Below are 16,513 nucleotides of genomic sequence, written 5' to 3'. Positions count from 1 at the left end.
CTTGGGCACATTGAATGTTTTGATTTCTTCACTATGAGCCTCCGGGTGAATTCAGGGTGAAATTTTAATATAAAAAGAGTTGCTGCAAATTTTTTTCCTAAGGTGGTGAAGTAGTCTGTTGATAATCTGAATCATTCCAGTTTTAGAAAGACATAATATAGCACCTAGGATCATGGCACTTAGCAGAAACTATGGCATTTAAATTTCTTATTTTATGAAACAAGAACTCACAGCCAGAGAGATCAAACACTTGCCCAGGGTCACATAGGTCGTATCAGGACTGGCATCAGGACTCAGTTTTCTTAACTCTCAGTTAAGTGCTCTTTCTATTATTTGTATCATGTTGTTATTTTAAAAGAAATCTGCTCTAGCTAAGAGTCAGCTGTAGGTTTTCTGCCCTGCAAGGTAGAATTCTGTCACTAACTCATGAGTAACCCAAATGACTGACAATTTTAATCTCAATTAAACTCATATAGATGATCATTAGGTGACTTGGGTGACTTTAGGCCTCTTAAAATACAGACATTGAGGAATTAAAGTGGAACACGACCATTTAAGATGGTTAGTAGAGATAGGGACATTGAGAGTGGAAAAAAAATAGCATGAAGAACAAGAACTTTGTGAGAAAAACAAAAATAGATTTTTAATAATTTACTTTTTGGACTTTATTTTTTATTCAATATGCAAAACTATGTGGTTACTGTTTTCACATATTCAACTCACAGAATATACCTTGCGTCATTCTGTCATTTTCATTTAAATGTTTAATGAACACAAATTAGAGAAAACACATGAATTCCTCAAGGAAAGAGAGAACAAGGGCAAGAAAATGAGGGCCTTCATCAAGGGTCTATAAGAGGCATGAAAAGTGCTAAGAATTTTAACACATTTCACATTTAATCCTCAAAAGGTTCAAGTTACAAATTAAGGTTTTTGTTTTCTTCTCTTTTTCTTTTTACTTTCCTTTTTTTGAGATAGAGTGTCACTTTGTCACCTAGGCTGGAGTGAGTGGCATGATCTTGGCTCACTGCAGTCTCCACCTCCTTCAAGTGATTCTCATGCCTCAGCCTCCCAAGTAGCTGGTATTACAGGTGTACCCCACCATGCCTGGCTAAATTTTTGTATTTTCAGTAGAGACAGGGTTTTGTCATGTTTGTCAGGCTGGTCTTGAACTCCTGACCTCAGGTAATCTGCCCACCTTGAAGCCACAGCGTCTGGCCAGCTTATTCTTTTTAAAGATGAAAACTCTAACAACTGAGTAACAGATTTTTAGGATTGATATCCATCCCCCAAAATATTTACTGATCCTGCTGAATAACAGCCATGTATCAACCTTCTTGCTAAGCAGTTTCTATGTACTTTCTTATTTAATATACACAACAACCTTATAAAATAGAAAGAGTAATTATCCTGAACTCGTAGATGATATAATTGAGTCATAGGGAGGTAATAAGGGAAGGTAATGAATATATATTAAGTGTCTAGTATGTGCTGGCACTGCACTTGGCATTTTACATATTGTATTAGTTGGTTCTCATGCTGCTAATAAAGACACACCTGAGGCTAGGTAATTTATAAAGGAAAGAGATTTGATTGACTCACAGTTCAGTGTGACTGGGGAGGCCTCAGGAAACTTGCAATCATGGCGGAAGAGGACACAAGCACATCCCTCTTCACATGGTGGCAGCAAGGAGTGCTGAGCACAAAGGGGAAAAGCCCCTTATAAAAATCATCAGATCTCATGAGAATCCACTCACTATCACGAGAACAGCAGCATGGGGGTAACAGTCCCCACGATTCAATTACCTCCTACCGGGTTCCTGCCATGACATGTGGGGATTATGGGAACTACAGTTCAAGATGAGATTTGGGTGGGGACACTGCCAAATCATATTACATGTGAAATCTACTACAAGTGAAATATATAATATTATCACGTGGGTGGTAAAATTATTTGCATTTTGCAGACAAATAAATTTAAATATGAAGAGATTAACTAACTTGCCCAGGTAATACAGGAAGGTAAAGTTTTAACTATGATCTAAATTCAGCTCACATTCCAAATCCTTTCCATGATGCCACTGAGGGTCTAAGATGAATTGGAGAAAGGAGAGTGTGGTGGAAGAGAGTGCCAATAGAAGGTTTTTAAAATCATACATGGAGAGAAAAAACAAGATCTGAACTTCCATAGGTAGCAAAAATGGCAAACATGGGATGGGCTATAGAAATATTGCAAAGGCAAAACTATTGAGGCTGGGGAGGGTCGTGGGGAAGTACTGCTGTGGAGTCGCATACACCTGAGTCACTATCTCTATAATCCTTACTTCTCTAAGCCTCAGTTGTCTCATTTGCAAAATATAACAATTAAATGAGTTAATGCACGTGAAATGATTAGGGGAGTGCCTCATACATAGTGAGTGCTCCATAAATGTTAGTTATTATTGGAAGGTGAGTAAGAGAGAGGAATCTAAGATGTTTTTAAGGTTTCTAATCCTAGTGTCTAGTGCCAATAGCTGAGACTAGAAAGAGGTAGATAATAAAACATGATTTCTACAATCTTTATCTCCGAATTAGACAGCAGATTCCTCTGCAGGAGTTTATTCTTATGGTCTAAATAAACCAATTAAAAGCCAGACATTGGCAGAATGGATTAAAAACACAAATCAATTATATATTGTCTATAAGAAATTCATTTCATATATAATAATATAAGCAGGCTGAAAGTAAAAAAAGAAGATTTATCATGCAAACATCAATCAAAGGAAAAACGAGAGTGGTTATAATAATACCAGATAAAATAGGCTTCTGACCAAATAAAGTTATCAGAGACAGGGAAAATTACTATATAATAATAAAGTGATCAATCCACTTAGAAGACATAGCAATCCTAAATATGTATAGAGCAAGCAACAGAACTGTTAAATATGTAAAGCAAAACTGATAGAACTGAAAGGAGAAATAGTCAAATTTACAAATAAGTTGGAGACTTCAATACCTCTCTCTCAACAATTCATAGGATAACTAGAAAGAAATCAGCAAGAGTGTAGAAGAGCACCATTAATCAATAAAATCTAATCAACATTTGTAGAAAATGTTATGGATAGAAAATGTTTATTTATAGGACACTCCATCCAACAACAACAGAATACACATTATTTTCAAGTGCCCATGAACCATATACTGAGATAGACCATATCTAGGTCATAAAACAAACCCTAAGGAATTTAAAAGAAACACAATTAAACAGTGTGTTCTCTGACCACAACAGAAATAAGGTAGAAATAAATAGCAGAAGATAGCAAGACAATCTCTAAGCTCTTGGAAACTAAAGTAAACACTTCTAAATCATCTAAGAGTTAAAAAGGGAGTCTTGAGGGAAATAATAAAAAAAAGTGAAAGAAAATGAAAATGCAACCTATTGAAATTTGTGCTAGGGAAGATCTGAGAGAGAAATTTAAAGCACTAAATGCATGCATTACAAAAGAGGGATAGTCTTAAACCAATAGTCTAGCCTCCCACCTTGATAATCTAGAAGAGGAAGGGCAAACTAAACTGAAAGCAAATATAAAGGACGAAATAGATAAAAGCTGAAATCAATGACATTGAAAACAGAAAAACAAAGAGGAAATTTATGAAACAAAGTTTTTTTTTTTTTTTAACAGATCAATAAAATTGAAAAATCTCTAGCAGCAGTGACAAAGAGAAGACACAGATTACCGGTATTAGGAATGAAACAGGATATCACTGCAGGCTCTGCAGCCATCGAAAGTATCATAAGGGAGTATTACAAACACCTTTACACATTTAAATTTGACAACTTACATGAAGTAGATTGATTCCTTGAAAAACACAAACTACTACAATGTGCCTAATGCAAAATAGATAATTTGAATATCCCTGTAACCATTAAGATAATTAAACTCGCAGTTTAAAAACCTTCAAAAAGAAACCTCTCTGGGCTCATGTATTTTCTCTGGAGAAATCTAGTAAGTATTTAAGTAAGGATTAATATAAATTCTGCACAATCTCTTACAGAAAATGTAAGATGAATGAATACTTCTTGATTCATTTTATAAACCTAGTTTTATCCTAATAATAAAACTCTACAGACAGTACAAAAAATAAAACTATAGATTAGTATCACTCATGAATATAGATGCAAACATCCTTAACAAATATTAGCAAATAGAATTCAGCAATCTATAAAAAGAATTAAGTACAATAATCAAGCAGGGTTTCTTTCAGAAATTTAAGGCTGTGTCAATATTTATTTATTTACTTATTTGAGATAGGGTTTTGCACTGTCACCCAGGCTGAGTGCAGTGCTATGCTCTCAGCTCACTGTAGCCTCCACCTCTCTCTGTACAAAAAATAAAAACATTTAGCTATGCATGGTGGTGTGTGACTATAATCCCAGCTACTGAGGAGGCTGAGGTGGGAGGATCATTTGAGCATGGGGGTTGGAGGCTGCAGTGAGCCATAATCATGCCACTGTACTCAGCCTCAGTGACAGAGTGAAACCCTGTCTCAAAAAGAAAAAGAAAAGAAAAGGAAACAAAAATTGTACAGACCAGAAAGGAAGAAATGAAACTGTTGCAACTTGTGGATGACATGATTGATTTATGTAGAAAATCCCAAAGAATGGACAAAAAATCCTTAAGCTAATGATTGAGCTAAGCAAGGTCACAGGATATAAGATACATGTACAAAATCATCTGTACTTCTATGTACTAGCAATGAACACATGGATATTAGAATAGAAAATGCAGTACCATTTATAATTGCTAAAAAGGTTAAATATTTAGGTGCAAATCTTATGAAACATGTATAGGACTAATATACTGGAAACTACTTGACACTTTAATTGACAATCTGAATAAATGAAGAGACATATTGTGTTCATGGACTGGAAGATTTGACAGTAAAGATATCTGTTCTGTACAAACTGATCTATACATTTAATATAATTCCTGTCAAAATCCTAGCAATATATTTTTGCAGTTATAGACAACATCATTCTAAAATTAAAATGAAAAGGTACATGAACCAGAATAACCAAAATTATTTCAAAAAAATAAATACAGTTGATCTTTAGTATCTGTGGGGGATTGGTTCCAGGACTTCCTGTGGATAGCAAAAATCTTCAGATGCTCAAGTCCGTTATATAAAATGGCATAGTATTTGTATATAATCTGTGCACCTCCTCCCATATACTTTGAAATCATCTCTAGATTACTTATAATACCTAATATCATGTAAATGCTATGTCAATAGCTGTTTACTGTATTGTTTAGGGAATACTGACAAGAAAAAATGTCTGGTCTGCATGTGTTTAGTATAGGCACAATTTTGTAGTTGAATATTTTTGATCCCAAGTTGGCTGAATTCGTATATAGGAACCCACAGATATGGAGAGTTGACTGTAAAATGGGAGGAATCAGGATATCTAATTTCCATATAGCTACAATAATCAAAATTGTGTTGTTGCTAGAGGGATAGAGACATAAAAAAATGGAACAGAATAGAGAATCCAAATGTAGACTCACTCCAATATACCCAACTGACTTTTTACAAAGGTACAAAAACAATTCAATGGAGGAAAGTTAGCCTTTTCAACTAACAGTGGTAGGGCAATTAGTCATCCACATGCAAAAAATAAAATAAAATAAGCTACAACTGTTTCATGGTTTATTAAAAAATTACCTCAAAATGAATCGTAAACTTAAATGTAAAATATAAAACTAAAATTTTTATTTGAAAAATATAGGAGCAAATCTTTGAGATCTAAGGCTAGGAAGGAGTTATTAGATTTGACACAAAAAGTATGATCCATAAAAGGATATTTGATAAATTGGATTTCATTAAATTAAAAACTTGTTTTGTGCAAATGCAAATTTTGATTCATGGGGTCTATGGTTGAACCTAAGATTCTGCACTTACTAAAAGTTTTCAAATGATGCTGAAGCTGCTGGTGTAGGAACCACGCTCTGAATAGCAAAAGACAGACACTCTGGCTTCTTACAGTCCTCAAATTATAGGGACAAATAATTTAATGGATAAATAAATTTTGTTATTTTATAGGGTTCACAATTTGGAGAAGTAGAGGAGATAATTTCAGTTGAAGGTATAATAGAAACACCTCAAAACCCAACTTTATAGCTACATAAAATAAAAAACAAAATCTTATCTTTTCAAATGTCTTTAATTATCTAATATTCTATTTTTTTTTTCCTAAAAAGAGACAATAAAAGGTTTCTTAATTCAAAGGTATAACTGGATAAGTAGATTTGTTTACAACCATTCTTGTGAAATACTTTTTTTAAAAAAATACGACCAACTTCTTTGAAAATAGCAGACACATACCTCAACTATCACGGGCTAATTTTTGGTGGATAATGTACATAACTAGTCAGAAATAGGCAAGCTGACATTGGTAGATTAACTATCAAATACTCTATCAAAACTCCATTTGTGGCCCTCACTTGTTGATCGATTTCTATTCCCACTTCGTCTTCTACCATCTTTTCAACCTCCTGAGTGACTCCCTTGTCGACTCTGTCTACCTGACCAGCCACCAGATCGACCACCTGACCCGCCTGACCTGCCCGACCAGCCACTTGACCAGTCACTCCTCTGTCTGGGATTAGAGTTGTTTCCATCATAATATTCTTCAGTTTCAGGTAATTTGCCTGGCACTGAGAGTATCCAGTTGGAATCATGCCACTCTGCCTGTAACCTTTCTGACTCAGTTGTAGAAACATCAAAGCAAACACCTATATTTCCTTTCAGGAGACACATGCTGGTAATCCGAGATACTGCATTCTTTCCAGGCACAGGTGACATCCTGTATTTCCTCTAGGCTTTCCAGAGTCATGGTCTTCAAGGGCGATCAAAGATCGTGGTTCAAAGCTTGATGCACCAGAAATGTGGGCTAAAGTTGTAGCCAATGCATCCACTGACCCTCGCTCTGTCGCCCAGGCTGGAGTGCAGTGGCCCGATCTCGGCTCAGTGCAAGCTCCGCCTCCCGGGTTCACGCCATTCTCCTGCCTCAGCCTCCCGAGCACAGGACTGCAGGCGCCCGCCACCACGCGTGGCTAATTTTTTGTATTTTTGGTAGAGAGGGGGTTTCACCGTGTTAGCCTGACCTCGTGATCTCCTGACCTCGTGATCCGCCCACCTTGGCCTCCCAAAGTGCTGGGATTACAGGCGTGAGCCACCGCACCCGGCGCCCCTTTCTCTTCTATCGGTCCCTGAGCTGATGGTCAGAAAAAATCAACAGCAGCATAAGAAACGGAAGTCAGAAACCTGATGATATCCATGCTTTTAGATTTAACCAAATCCATTGTAGAAGGAACACCTACACGTTTAAAAGTAATTGCTGCTTTTTGTTCCACATATCTTAGTTGACCTCTTTCTCTTGGTTGATGAAAACATATACAAATCCCTGTCCAGCTCTACCTGTGCATCCAGAGCGATGGATATAGGACTCAACTTCCTGAGGAGGAGAATGTTGAATCACCAGGTCTACTTCAGGAATGTGCAAACTATGGGCAGCCACATTGGTTGCCACCAAAACTTTAAAACTATCTTCTCTGAAGTCTTTTAGTGTAATTTCTCTTTGTGACTGTGCAATGTCCCCATGTAAACACTGGGCATTCTGTTTTATATGTGGATTCATGGCCATTTCAGTTACATTCTTCTTGTTCTCACAGAAAAAAATAGCCCTCCCTTCAGACCCACTGTAGACTTGAAGGACATCTCCAGTAACTGCTGGCCTCTGAGACCAATGACACTGAATGACCAAGTGTTCCACAGTAGTTGCAGCCTTTTGAGTCATTTTTCCAACAAGGTCAACCTGTTCATATCTGGATTTCATGTAATTTTTTTTGCAACTTTGTATACCCACTGTGGGCAAGTTGCAGAAAAAAGTAAAGTCTGAGGATTGTCTTCAGAATCAGTTTTGTAGGATTCGTGAATCATATATTCAACTTGCTCATCAAAACCTAAATCTAACATTTGATCCACTTCATCAAGCACAACATGGTGCAGTTTAGAAAGATCCAATCAGCCACTCTGCAGACGGTCTTTATATGACCAGGGGTTCCAACCAAGATGTCAATACCATTTTGCATATGATTAATTGGGCTTTGATATGGTGTTTCACCATAAAAACATGCCATGCTGAATTTCCTAGTTTTATCTTTGAAGTCTTTGGCTACTTGGTTTACCAGTTCCCTAGTTGGAGCCAAAACAAGTACCTTTGGTGAGCAGCTTTTTAAAAATTGTTTCTTAATTTCCTTGGAGTCTTTCAATCAAAGGGATGGCAAAAAAAAAAAAAAAAAAAGTCTTTCCTGTTCCTGTCCATGCTCGAGCTATTAAATCTTTTCCTTCATATACAGGACAAGGTCTTAACTTGAATAGGAAAGAGATATGTTACCCCTTGACCTTTCAGAAACTTTATAGTCTCTTCAGAAATACAGAAATAAGAGAAGGCTCCTTCGTCCTATTCACGTGTTAAGGTCTCCTCTAGTTTATTATCACTTGATTTATGAGTAGAACTATCTAAGGATGATATTCGCTTTGATTTTTTTTTCATATTCATCAACATTTCCATTTGGTAGATCTTTTCTTCTTATGAGATTTAGAGAATTCATCTGAAAGTCTATAAAATCCTTCTTCAGTGTCTCCATTTAGCTTTTCTTTCATTTTAGTTTTTTTTTTTTTTTTTTTCTTTTTTGGCCTTGGGAACATCCAGGTCATCTGTAACACCATTTTCTCTTGTTTTTGATTTCTCATCCGAGTCATAATGGTGCCTTGACTTCCTTCTGTCACTCCAGCACTGTGTAATGTGTTTTCAGTTTATCTTGTTTAAATCTTCATAACAACCCTATAAGGGAAGTACGGGTCTATAATCCCTTATCTGAAATTGTGATATCCATAGAGCTCTTATTGATAAGGTCAGAGGGGTAGATTCCGCTTCCTAAGGCTATACAAAATAAGCCTCATTCTTTTGTTGAATGTCAGCCTTCAAATACTGCTACCTTAGCTGCTTCAGCTGATTTCTTTTTTCCAGGTCAAATGTCTCCAGTAAAAATTTTATCTGTGCATTTTCCAGCATCTTGTGATCCTCTGAGTGTTTCAGGAATTTTTCCCTTTGCCCCCCTTTTTATTTTTGGAGGGCAGGGGGGTGGGAGGAGGAAAGATGCCACAACTCCTCTACAGGCTCCTTGAGGTTAGGGACCATTTCTTACTTAGTTTAAGCTCCTTGATGCTCAGCAAAGAGTATGGTACAAATTAAGGTCAATAAATGCCTTTTGCCTCTCCTTCTTCTGGCTCTCAGACTCCTCCAAGGGTATTTCCAGCTCCATAATGTGCCCCCAAGGAGTTTCCCAGGCATTACTGGCCACCACTGCCTCCCTCTGGGCACAGGGGCCACAACCACCTGCAGTCAGCAACAGCGTGGAAGGAAGCCGGGCCTAATGCTTTATTCAAATGGTACCGATATTGAAAATGATGAACTATTCTGATGAAAAATGATCAAGTTTCTGCATGAAACCTCATTTTACATTGATTTTATGGCCAAAACATAAGCTTCTGAAATGAATATATCATAATACTTAAGTTACTTTATTTATTTACTATTTATTTATTTATTTTGAGATGGAGTCTTACTCTGTCACCCAGGCTCGAGGGCAGTGGCACGATCTTGGCTCACTGTAATCTCTGCCTCCTGGGTTCAGGCGGTTCTCCTGCCTCAGCCTCCTGTGTAGCTGGGATTACAGGTGTGTGCCACCAGGCCGAGCTAATTTTTGTGTTTTTAGTAGAGATGGGGTTTCAGCACACTGGTCAGGCTGATCTCACTACTGACCTTGTGATCTGCCTGCCTTGGGCTCCCAAAGTGCTGGAATTACAGGTGTGAGACACCATGCCTCTCCACTTTATTTCTTATTATGGGAATTTGTATTCTCGTATTTTGAATTCATACTTTTTAGCCCTGTGTGAATCCGTGTGTACAATCATCACAGGCTACAAAAAATCCTTAGGGAATTTTGGATTTAAGTGTGTTGTTGCTCTTTAAATTATTAGACAGGGTTCTCCATTCTCAGTTCTAATAGAAATGAAATCTCTAGTTTTATCTCCTAAAATGGCATTTCAAATCAGATATGATGTGTATCCAAATTTATTTCCATATTTTATCCATTATTTCTGTTTTTCTAACAAAATAAAAGAGGATAAACTAGCTTGAAAGTAAGCATACACTGATTCCAGTTTACAAGAAAATAAAATTTCATCAAGAATAAATGAATCCTAAGAAATGAAATAATTTTTTATATCTTAATGATAAGCACTCATTTGACTGGATGTTAGAAATACCGCACAAAAATATTTGCAAGAAAAAAATTTCTCATACGTAATTAACCGGAATTAGGTCAGAAATGATATATTTTCCTTTGTAAGACCGTTTAAAAGGATAAATACAATGTTTTTGTAAGATTGCTATACTCCAGAAAAGGTGTTAAAGTTTACATTGATGATATTCATATAAGTGGGGAAGGCAAGAATACTTTTATCAAACATCATATTGTGGTACAAAGAGCATCAAACTAAAAAGCAAATTTACAGAGGCAAATACACTAGGCAGTGTCCTAGGGCAGAGGAAGCTAGTGACAGGGAATAAGAGCAAATGGGCACTTGGGACCTTACTGGTGTGATGAAAAGGTTTTAAAACTGATTTATGGTGATGTTTGTACAAGTTGGTAAACTTACTAGAAATCATTGACTTATTCCCTTGAAGTGGATGACTTATGGGCTGTGTTAGTCCATTTTCAGACTGCTATGAAGACATACTTGAGACTGGGTAATTTATAAAGAAAAGAGATTTAATTGACTCACAGTTCTGCACGGCATAGGATGCCTCAGGAAACTTACAATCATGACAGAAGGTGAAACAGGCAACATCTTACATGGCAACAGGCAAGAGAAATGAGTGAGAGCAAGGGAAATGCCAGATGCTTATAAAATTATTAGATCTTGTGGGAACTCACTCATTATCATAAGAACAACATGGGGGAATCCACTCCCATGATTCAATTACCTCCACCTGGTCCCTCCCTTCACACATGGGGATTATAATTCAAGGTGAGATTTGGGTGGGGACACATAATCAAACTATATCAAAGGCTGTGTAACATATTCCTCAATGAAGTATTCTTAAGAAAAGAGCATTTTGGCCAAGCAAGGTACCTCATGTCTCCAATCCCAGCACTTTGGGAGGTTGAGGCAGGCAGATCACTTAAGGCCAGGAGTTCGAAACCAGCCTGGCCAATATGGAGAAACCTCATCTCTACAAAAATTACAAAAAAATTAGCTGAGTATGGTGGTATATGCTTCTAATCCCAGCAATTTGGGAGGCTGAGGCACGAGAATAGTTTGAACCCTGGAGGCTGAGGTTGCAGTGAGCACCACTGCACTCCAGCCTGGGTGACAGAGCAAGACTTTGTCTCAAAAAAAAAAAAAAAAAAAAGCATTTTACTGACATTCAGGAGACCATGAAAGACAGCACTTGTTCTGCCACTAAATAGCTGTATGACCCTGTATAAACAAGGAGTGTATTCATAAAAGATCTTTGTTTCATTATCTATAAAGAATTGGGCTAAATAAACCCCAATGTATCTCTTATCTCTTCCTATTCTAAAATTCTGTGACTATTTTGGCAAAGTACCCTCAATGAAAGCACCTTTTTCCTTGAAAAATATCTAAGTATAAAATCTCTTCTGAAAAAAATTAAAATCACAAAACCTTCTTTAAAAACTTCCCCAAAGAAATTGTGGATCCAAGACACTTCAAAAGAAACTTTATTTATCAATAAAGCATTGTTGTTGAGGGAATATTTGTATCCTTCCAAAACATATGAAATCTAAGCCACTACACAGCCTGTAATGAAAATGTCTGAGGTGGGAAGATATAACAAGAAAGAAAAGAAAGCAGATTATAAACCAATGTTTATGTGTTTCATAGACCTTTGTGAACTAGAACAAAACCTATAAGGATGATTTAATGAAGCGCATATACTTCTAATTTATATCCTCTTTCAATAGGAAACAGTTATTAAGCTTGAATACAGGTAAGAGACCACGTAATATCCTGTAGATATGGGTATATACAGATATGTACATGTCTTATATATTTGCGTGTGCATGTTTGTATATATAATGCAGTGTTAACTCTTTTCTGGTGATAGAGAGAATACTGCTTCATTTTGCTATTGAAATATATCTAAAGAACATGGACCAAGAAGTGCCTTAGGTTATAGAAAATTAAGGATGACTTCTACATGACGATAATGTTAGTAATTTTAACTCTTGTGAAAGAAATCATTTAACTCCATAGAGGCTACATGGATAGCATTATTCAAATCAATGGAATTTTCTTCTCAGTTTTTTTTCATGCAAAATAAGGGACATTCTTTAGAAAATTCTGTGATACTCCTTATCTAGAAAATAATTTGATAAGTTTAATATTTATGCCTTAAAAACATAACATCTGGCATATTATACTCTGGTAGTTTGTATTCTTGTCAGTGAAGCTAAGCTGGGAATTAATTACATTTTCCCTGTCTCTTTCTTGTATCTCTCCAGATTGAAGTCGTCCAGGAAAGGAAGTTACATGCTATTTAGAAAGTGTAAAAAGCAATGGCCATAACCATTTGAAAATCTTCTCATAGGCAGAATCAGAGACAGACAGAAGAAGGGTACCAGACAGGGGCCAGCTTGTCATCACGCCTTTCTGCTCCACATCTAGGTTTTCTTAACTACTGTTATTGTTGACCAACAGAGCCTCTGATCTATCCCAGATGCTTGGCTATGGGCACACAGAGGTCGTGGTTATTCAGAGGCAACAGCTTTTCATAGACCTCTCCACAGATTTCCCTTTTGTGGTCCTACTTTGTTGGCTAGACATCCTTGGTTTCTCAAGGGGACTGAGTGGTAACTCTGTCTCTGACCCTCAAACTTCTCTTCAAGTCCTCTTCTTCTCCAGCTGTCTCCACAATTCTAAATGAAATATCTTATCCCACAACACCCATAGTGTTTTTGCTCCTTGGACTAAACCTTAATAGATACAAAATCCTAACCAACGGAAGAGAAAACCTAACTAAAATAGTGAAGAAAAATATGAAGATTTTAATTAATTCAAAAACCCAGAAATATTTATGGATGAAAGTGGCGGAAGGTAGTCCAATCACAGAATCTCTCTTATCCAGTAAAATGAAGAAAGAGAACAGTCATAGATTCACTAGCAACAACCAAATAAGGGTCCAGTCTCATGCAAAAACTTCTAAGAGTGGTGGCCACCAAACAGAAACAAAACATTCATCCACTTCTGTAAGCAGTTGCCCAGAAAGAAGATCAGTTGAAAAAAACCTGAGAATTCTGGCTATGAATGGATTCCATTTTGCCAAGAGATGGTTTAAAGTAATGATTCTCAAAATGAGGTCTGCAAGAAGTTTCAGGGGATCTGTGGTCAAAACCCATCTTACAAACAGTTTCAGGGGGTCTGTATGGCCAAAACTATTTTAATGACTATATTAAGGTTTTATTTGTCATTTTCACCATGTTAACATTTTTTCTAAAGGTACTAAAGCAATGGTGGGTAAAACTGCTGGCAGTTTAACAAGAATCAAGGTAGTGGCACCACATTTTCTTGGTAGCCACTGTATATCTAATCACCGCACACATAGAGTAAAAAATAAACCAATAATTTCACTTAAGAATGTCCTTGATGAAGGTGTGTATTATGGTTATCCCCATTTTACAGATGAGAAAATTGAGATGTACAGATGTTAAGTATCTTTTTCAAGGTCAAACAGCCAATAAGTGGTAGAACTGGAATTCCAATCTGGGCAGTATGGCACTAGAAAAAAAATAGACAGATAATTCGATTTATTCATTCACTGTATTTTTATTGAGTACTTAATATGAGGCAGATTCTGCTCCAGGGACTGGAGATACAAAATAATTATCCATCTGTCCACCCAAACATCCATTCATTATTCTCTCTGCGTATGTGCATAGAGACCTATGGTAATTTCTGGGTAGTATAATTTTAGGTTAGAAGCCTCTCTCTTCTTGGTAGTTTTTTGTACTGCTTGAATTTTACAAATAATGAGCAAATGCTATTTTTATTAAAAACAATAAAGTAATTATCCTTAAGACAAAACTGAACACAACTAATTTCTCTTTTGAAGAAAATACAAAGTAAAATTTCAAGTCTTAAACTTAAAGGAGTATGAAAAGACTGCTCTGTTGTTTCTTCCGCTTTTAAGTATTCTTTCTCCCCACTACTTACATAGCAACAGAATATAGTATGTGGAAAATTCTTTTCTAAAACTGATTTAGAAGACAAAGTCTCCAAAATCTTCCCATCCCACACAGAAGATACTAAAGCAATTCTTTTTAAAATACATTATTACAAAGATTCTTTAGAAAAAATTAACTGAAAATTCTAGCGGTATTATTGAATCTCAAATAAAAAGAAAGCTAATGATGAAGTTATACATAGAACATCACTCATATGCACACTTTTCAGAAATTAGACACTTGCCTTCAGAGGAAATGAGTTCTGTGAAAGTGAAAATGGCATATTCAACTAGTCTTCTTATTCCTGGGGAGAGAATAGCATACGCATTTTAACAACATCAGGAATACAGAAAAGTATGCGTCCTAATAAAATCTACATGTTTCTTTGTAACCTGATTGATAGTGCTTTTTCAATTGATGGAATTACTAAGATGTTTGAATTTAAAATTTTTCTCAGTTTTGGTTTTAATTCACATTCACTGTGCATATAATGGATAGGACAATCATATGCACTAATGTATATTTTAATTTTATAGGGTGAAAATTTGTAATGCTCCAAAGCTTTTGTTTTCAAAACTTTTGGACCAGTACAGGGTGCTTTTTTTCTTTTCTCTACCAAAACTTGTTAGGGTTTCAGAATAAATTGGCCTTCCTAATGTGGAAGTCTAGGAATCTGGGTATCCAGCTTCTTAGAACCAATAATTCCCTTTATTATAAAAGTATTCGAGGAACATTAAATGCACTGATTGAGCCTATTTGTTCTTCCAGGATCCAGACCTCTAATCTTTATTCTTTAGACATGTTGTTTCCAAATGCCAGTCTTAGATTGGTGCTGAACTGACCACATACAAATACAAGCAGAGCTTATTAGAAAGATACATTTATAGTCTCTACTTTGAGAGGTTTTGACTTAGTATTTTAGAATTGGAAGCCAAAGTTTATATTTGTGAAGAGTTCTCCAGATGATTTTCATATATAGCCAGATTTGAGAACCACTTGACTTAGAATATCCTAAAAAATGATGACAGAGCTGTGATGTCACATGGAAGCAAGCACTTCCTTGGTTAATTTACTGACAGCCCAAAAAAGGACATGGAGAAATATCTTGCTAGATTTCCATATTCTCCTGTTTCCCAAGTTTTAGTCAGAATTACAACTAAAGAAGCCAATAAGCATTTGTGTTAGCTGAAACACTTAAAAACTATTAAAATATCAGAACTTCAGGGGAAAGAAACATTTATCATGAAGCTAAAGAAGTTTAAGTTCCACAACCAATCACATGCATGGGCAATTCTGAATGCTGATTATTGTTGAAAGTGGCAGTGCCCTGAGTGAAGACTGGAAGCCAGGTTGCAATCAGAATGCATTCTTTGTAACTGTATCTGGGAAATGGCCTAAAGAGATCTCAGACAAAATGTGTCTGAATCTCCAATGCACCAATGCACTTATTATTGTTTTTATTGTAAATAAATATTCATTTTTTTATCTAATTTTGTATTCATGATTTGCATACTTTTTCTTACAGTTGTCTTTCCCAAACAAACACTATTCAAGTCCTATATAACCTGGATCCACCCATGTATCAATGGTCAGTATTAAGGATTCAGTGCAGAAATATCAGGGCTATTTAGAGATATTCCACTGGGAAAAGATTACATGTGAGATCACTTGATAATACACATTAGCAGATATTCTTTGAAGAATCCTCTAAGAAGAATTTGGGTAGAGGGTGCAAAGGTCTTGTAGAAAGAAAGAGCATGACATATTCAAGGAAATAAAATTAATAGGTTGGAAACTGAAGCAAATGGTTCAAGGGGAGGTTGAGGAGAGATGAAACCACAGGAGTCAACCACTTAAGCCACATTAAGGAGTTTCAACCTTGTCCTTAAGGGGAAAGGAACTACCAAAGTGTTCTAAGCACAAAGTTGACAGGAGAAAAATTATATTTTTGCAAATTTATTCTGGGCTGTGATGTGTAGATCAGAGGGTTATCTTAGTCCACTTTTGCTGCTGTAACAAAATACTACAAACTGAATAATTTACAAATTATTCAGTCTTGAATAATTGGTCTCCTGGTTCTGGAGGCTAGGAAGTTCAAGATCAAGGTTCTAGCATTAGTGTCTGGTGAGGGGTGCTCTCTGCTTCCAAGATACTGC

At 36.2% G+C, this 16,513-nt stretch overlaps 1 protein-coding gene and 1 pseudogene across 2 annotated transcripts in view; both read right to left on the bottom strand.

Annotated features, from left to right (window-relative positions):
* Positions 1–16,513, bottom strand: part of GPR149 (G protein-coupled receptor 149) — an 85,246-nt gene that overhangs the window by 13,013 nt on the left and 55,720 nt on the right. The gene's annotated exons all lie outside the window — the stretch shown is intronic.
* Positions 7,237–8,659, bottom strand: LOC112619051 (annotated as a pseudogene). The gene has a single exon (XR_003118160.1). The product of XR_003118160.1 is annotated as an ATP-dependent RNA helicase DDX50 pseudogene (transcript).

The sequence above is a fragment of the Theropithecus gelada genome, chromosome 2 (genome assembly GCF_003255815.1).
Source record: "Theropithecus gelada isolate Dixy chromosome 2, Tgel_1.0, whole genome shotgun sequence".
Classification (NCBI taxonomy): Eukaryota; Metazoa; Chordata; class Mammalia; order Primates; family Cercopithecidae; genus Theropithecus; species Theropithecus gelada.
This window is presented reverse-complemented; position numbering and strand designations above follow the sequence as displayed.